Genomic DNA, 7,103 nt, shown 5'->3' with positions numbered 1-7,103 from the left:
TTTTTCATTAGTGACATTCTGTTCACCTCTTTGCAATATTTACCCATAAGAATAACAGAACACGACGACACTTACAAAGAACACTGTGTGATTCCTTCTTGCTATTATCATTTGAGCCCAGTTGTAAGTCCTTAAATGCTTAGTTTTGTCATTTCAATATAGAATCGTCCTATTTTTTTTCTATATGTACCTATTTTATCCTATTTTAACTTATTTTTTATATCACTGGTATAATACAAACTCCTTTATTCGTGGGTGTATGATGGGTACTGGACGTGGGTGTATGATGGGTACTGGACGTGGGTGTATGATGGGTACTGGACGTGGGTGTATGGTGGGTACTGGACGTGGGTGTATGATGGGTACTGGACTGGGTGTATGGTGGGTACTGGACGTGGGTGTATGGTGGGTACTGGACGTGGGTGTATGGTGGGTACTGGACGTGGGTGTATGGTGGGTACTGGACGTGGGTGTATGATGGGTACTGGACGTGGGTGTATGATGGGTACTGGACGTGGGTGTATGATGGGTACTGGACGTGGGTGTATGAGGTGGTACTGGACGTGGGTGTATGGTGGGTACTGGACGTGGGTGTATGGTGGGTACTGGACGTGGGTGTATGGTGTACTGGACGTGGGTGTATGATGGTACTGGACGTGGGTGTATTGGGTACTGGACGTGGGTGTATGAGGGTACTGGACGTGGGTGTATGGTGGGTACTGGACGTGGGTGTATGATGGGTACTGGACGTGGGTGTATGGTGGGTACTGGACGTGGGTGTATGGTGGGTACTGGACGTGGGTGTATGGTGGGTACTGGACGTGGGTGTATGGTGGGTACTGGACGTGGGTGTATGATGGGTACTGGACGTGGGTGTATGATGGGTACTGGACGTGGGTGTATGATGGGTACTGGACGTGGGTGTATGATGTGTACTGGACGTGGGTGTATGGTGGGTACTGGACGTGGGTGTATGATGGGTACTGGACGTGGGTGTATGATGGGTACTGGACGTGGGTGTATGGTGGGTACTGGACGTGGGTGGAATGGGTACTGGACGTGGGTGTATGATGGGTACTGGACGTGGGTGTATGATGGGTACTGGACTTGGGTGTATGATGTGTGACTGGACGTGGGTGTATGGTGGGTACTGGACGTGGGTGTATGATGGACTGGACGTGGGTGTATGGTGGGTACTGGACTTGGGTGATTGGGTACTGGACGTGGGTGTATGATGGGTACTGGACGTGGGTGTATGATGGGTACTGGACGTGGGTGTGGTGGGTACTGGACGTGGGGTGTATGATGGGTACTGGACTGGGTGTATGGTGGGTACTGGACGTGGGTGTATGATGGGTACTGGACGTGGGTGTATGGTGGGTACTGGACGTGGGTGTATGATGGGTACTGGACGTGGGTGTATGATGGGTACTGGACGTGGGTGTATGATGGGTACTGGACGTGGGTGTATGGTGGGTACTGGACGTGGGTGTATGATGGGTACTGGACGTGGGTGTATGATGGGTACTGGACGTGGGTGGGTGGGTACTGGACGTGGGTGTATGATGGTACTGGACGTGGGTGTATGATGGTTACTGGACGTGGGTGATGATGGTACTGGACGTGGGTTATGGTGGGTACTGGACTTGGGTGTATGGTGGGTACTGGACGTGGGTGTATGGTGGTACTGGACGTGGGTGTATGGTGGGTACTGGACGTGGGTGTATGATGGTTACTGGACGTGGGTGTATGATGGGTACTGGACTTGGGTGTATGGTGGGTACTGGACGTGGGTGTATGATGGGTACTGGACGTGGGTGTATGATGGGTACTGGACGTGGGTGTATGGTGGGTACTGGACATGGGTGGGTGGGTGCTGGACTTGGGTGTATGATGGGTACTGGACGTGGGTGTATGGTGGGTACTGGACGTGGGTGAATGATGGTTACTGGACGTGGGTGTATGATGGGTACTGGACGTGGGTGTATGGTGGGTACTGGACGTGGGTGGGTGGGTACTGGACGTGGGTGTATGATGGGTACTGGACATTGGGTGTATGGTGGGTACTGGACGTGGGTGAATGATGGTTACTGGACGTGGGTGTATGATGGGTACTGGACGTGGGTGTATGGTGGGTACTGGACGTGGGTGAATGATGGTTACTGGACGTGGGTGTATGATGGGTACTGGACGTGGGTGTATTGTGGGTACTGGACGTGGGTGTATGATGGGTACTGGACGTGGGTGTATGATGGGTACTGGACGATGGGTGTATGATGGGTACTGGATGTGGGTGTATGGTGGGTACTGGACGTGGGTGTATGGTGGGTACTGGACGTGGGTGTATGATGGGTACCGGACGTGGGTGTATGGTGGGTGGGACTTGGGTGTATGGTGGGTACTGGACGTGGGTGTATGGTGGGTACTGGACGTGGGTGTATGGTGGGTACTGGACGTGGGTGTATGGTGGGTACTGGACGTGGGTGTATGGGTACTGGACGTGGGTGTATGGTGGGTACTGGACGTGGGTGTATGATGGGTTATGACGTGGGTGTATGGTGGGTACTGGACGTGGGTGTATGATGGGTACTGGACGTGGGTGTATGGTGGTACTGGACGTGGTGGTGGGTACTGGACGTGGGTGTATGATGGGTACTGGACGTGGGTGTATGGTGGGTGCTGGAGTGGTGTATGGTGGGTACTGGACGTGGGTGTATGATGGGTACTGGACGTGGGTGTATGGTGGTACTGGACGTGGGTGTATGGTGGGTACTGGACTTGGGTGTATGGTGGGTACTGGACGTGGGTGTATGGTGGGTACTGGACTTGGGTGTATGATGGGTACTGGACGTGGGTGTATGGTGGGTACTGGACGTGGGTGTATGGTGGGTACTGGACGTGGGTGTATGATGGGTACTGGACGTGGGTGTATGGTGGGTACTGGACGTGGGTGTATGGTGGGTACTGGACGTGTGTATGGTAGCTGTAGGTGGGACTGACGGGTGTATGATGGGTACTGGATGGGTGTATGATGGTACTGGACGTGGGTGTATGGTGGTACTGGACGTGGGTGTATGATGACTGGTGGGTGTATGGTGGGTACTGGACGTGGGTGTATGGTGGGTACTGGACGTGGGTGTATGATGGGTACTGGACGTGGGTGTATGGTGGGTACTGGACGTGGGTGTATGATGGTACTGGATGGGTGTATGGTGGGTACTGGACTGGGTGTATGGTGGGTACTGGACGTGGGTGTATGATGGGTACTGGACGTGGGTGTATGTGTACTGGACGGTATGATGGGCTGGGCGTGGGTGTATGGTGGGTACTGGACGTGGGTGTATGATGGGTACTGGACGTGGGTGTATGGTGGGTACTGGACTTGGGTGTATGATGGGTACTGGACTTGGGTGTATGATGGGTACTGGACGTGGGTGTATGATGGGTACTGGACGTGGGTTATGGTGGGTACTGGACGTGGGTGTATGATGGGTACTGGACGTGGGTGTATGGTGGGTACTGGACGTGGGTGTATGGTGGGTACTGGACGTGGGTGAATGATGGTTACTGGACGTGGGTGTATGATGGGTACTGGACGTGGGTGTATGATGGGTACTGGACGTGGGTGTATGGTGGGTACTGGACGTGGGTGAATGATGGGTACTGGACGTGGGTGTATGATGGGTACTGGACGTGGGTGTATGGTGGGATGCCGGGTGGGTGGGTGGGTACTGGACGTGGGTGTATGATGGGTACTGGACGTGGGTGTATGAGTGGGTACTGCGTGGGTGAATGATGGTACTGGACGTGGGTGTATGATGGGTACTGGATGTGGGTGCTGGACGTGGGTGTATGGTGGTACTGGAGTGGGTGTATGGTGTGGGTACTGGACGTGGGTGTATATGGGTGGACGTGGGTGTATGGTGGGTACTGGACGTGGGTGTATGATGGGTGCGATGTGGGTGTATGGTGGGTACTGGACGTGGGTGTATGGTGGTGCACGGACGTGGGGTATGGTGGTACTGGACGTGGGTGTATGATGGGTACTGGACGTGGGTGTATGGTGGGTACTGGACGTGGGTGTATGGTGGGTACTGGACGTGGGTGTATGAGGGTGCTGGACGTGGGTGTATGGTGGGTACTGGACGTGGGTGTATGGTGGGTACTGGACGTGGGTGTATGGTGGGTACTGGACGTGGGTGTATGATGGTACTGGACTGGGTTATATGTTGGTACTGGACGTGGGTGTATGATGGGTACTGGACGTGGGTGTATGATGGGTACTGGACGGGTGTAATGGTACCGGACGGGTGTATGATGGGTACTGACGGGTGTATGATGGTACCGGAGGGTAGGTGGTACTGGACGGGTGTATGGTGGGTACGGACGGGTATGATGGGTACCGGACGGGTGTGGCTACCGGACGTGGGTGTATGATGGGTACCGACGTGGGTGTATGTGGGTACTGGACGTGGTGTATGGTGGGTACTGGACGTGGTATGATGGGTACCGGACGTGGGTGTATGATGGCACTGACGTGGGTGTGCGGTGGGTACTGGACGTGGGTGTATGATGGTACTGGACGTGGGTGTATGATGGGTACTGGACGTGGGTGTGGCGGATGGTACTGGACGTGGTGTATGATGGGTACCGGACGTGGGTGTATGGTGGTACTGGACGGGTGTATGGTGGGTACTCGGACGTGGGTATGGTGGGTACGGACGTGGGTGTATGATGGGTACTGGACGTGGGTGTGTAGGTGGGTACTGGACGGGTGTATGAGTGGGTACCGGACGTGGGTGTATGATGGGTACTGGACGGGTATGATGGGTACTGGACGTGGGTGTATGGGTACTGGACGGGTGTATGGTGGGTACCGGACGGGTATGATGGGTACCGGACGGGTGTATGATGGGTACGGACGGGTGTATGATGGGTACTGATGGGTGTATGGTGGGTACCGGACGTGGGTGTATGGTGGGTACTGGACGGGTGGCGATGGCACGGACGTGGGTGTATGATGGGTACTGGACGTGGGGTATGGTGGGTACTGACGTGGTAATGATGGGTACCGGACGTGGTGTATGATGGGTACTGGACGTGGGTGTATGATGGGTACTGGACGTGGGTGTATGGATGGGTACCGACGTGGGTGTATGGTGGACCGGACGGGTGTATGGTGGGTACCGGATGGGTGTATGGTGGGTACTGACGTGGGTGTATGATGGGTACTGGACGGGTGTATGATGGGTACTGGACGGGTGTATGATGGGTACCGGACGGGGTGTATGATGGTACTGGACGTGGGTGTATGGTGGGTACCGGACGTGGGTGGTGGTACCGGACGGGTGTATGATGGGTACCGGACGTGGGTGTGATGGTGGCACCGGACGTGGGTGTATGATAGGTAGTGGACGTGGGTGTATGATGGTACCGGACGTGGGTGTATGATGGTACTGACGTGGGTGTATGATGGTACTGACGTGGGTGTATGATGGGTACTGGACGTGGGTGTATAGGGTACTGGACGTGGGTGTATGATGGGTACTGGACGTGGGTGTATGATGGGTACTGATGTGGGTGTATGGTGGGTACTGGACGGGTGTATGATGGGCACTCGGACGTGGGTGTATGATGGTACTGGACGTGGGTGTATGATGGTACCGGACGGGTGTATGGTGGGTACTGACGTGGGTGGTGGGTACCGGACGTGGGTGTATGATGGGTACCGGACGTGGGTGTATGGTGGGTACCGGACGTGGGTGTATGATGGGTACTGGACGTGGGTGTATGATGGGTACTGGACGGGGTGGCGATGGGTACCGGACGTGGGTAAGGATGGGTACTGGACGGGTGTATGATGGGTACTGGACGTGGGTGTGCGATAGGTAGTGGACGTGGGTGTATGATGGGTATTGGACGGGTGTATGATGGGTACTGGACGGTGTGGCGATGGGCACGACGTGGGTGTATGATGGCACTGGACGTGGGTGTATGGTGGCACCGGACGGGTGTATGAGGGTACCGGACGGGTGTATGGTACCGGACGTGGGTGTATGGTGGGTACTGGACGTGGGTGAATGATGGTTACCGCAGATGGGTACCGACGGGTGTATGGTGGGTACTGGACGGGTGTATGAATAGGTAGTGGACGTGGGTGGTGATGGGTATGGACGTGGGTGTATGATGGGTACTGACGTGGTTGTATGATGGGTACTGGACTGGGTGTATGGTGGGTACTGGACGTGGTGAATGATGGGTACCGACGTGGGTGTATGATGGTACTGGACGTGGGTGTATGGTGGGTACTGACGTGGGTGAATGATGGTTACCGACGGGTGTTGATGTGGGTACCGACGTGGGTGTATGGTGGTACTGGACGTGGGTGGGTGGGTACTGACGGGTGTATGGTGGGTACTGGACGTGGGTGTTTGATGGGTACCGACGGGTGTATGGTGGTACTGGACGTGGGTGTATGGTGGGTACCGGACGTGGGTGTGGGATGGGTACTGGACGTGGGTGTATGGTGGATACCGGGACGGGTGTATGGTGGGTACCGGACGGGTGTATGGTGGGTACTGGACGTGGGTGGGTGGCTGACGGGTGTATGGTGGTACTGGACGTGGGGTGTATGGTGGGTACCGGACGGGTGTATGGTGGGTACGGACGTGGGTGTAGTGATGGCACCGGACGTGGGTGTATGATGGGTACCGGACGTGGTGTATGATGGGTACCGACGTGGGTGTATGATGGGGGTACCGGACGTGGGTGTATGATGGGTACTGGACGTGGGTGTATGATGGGTACTGGACGTGGGTGTAAGTGGATACTGGACGTGGGTGTATGATAGGTAGAGGACACTCGTTATACTCACAAACATAAACATTAAGGCTCTACTGTTTCTGCATTATCTAAGGTCACTTCTTTTTAGCAAAATGTCGGTGAATACCTAACACAGGATAGCACTATGCAACAACTCACGACTGTACTCACCCAAAGCTTGACGGCACCTGATGGGTCAGACTCAATAGTCTCAATAGCAAGGTGGTGGGTGCACTAGCTGAGGCGTGGGTAGATATTGATCGCTTAAAAACTCTTGTTGT

The sequence above is a fragment of the Homarus americanus genome, unplaced genomic scaffold (assembly GCF_018991925.1).
Source record: "Homarus americanus isolate GMGI-L3 unplaced genomic scaffold, GMGI_Hamer_2.0 scaffold57980, whole genome shotgun sequence".
Lineage (NCBI taxonomy): Eukaryota > Metazoa > Arthropoda > Malacostraca > Decapoda > Nephropidae > Homarus > Homarus americanus.
This window is presented reverse-complemented; position numbering follows the sequence as displayed.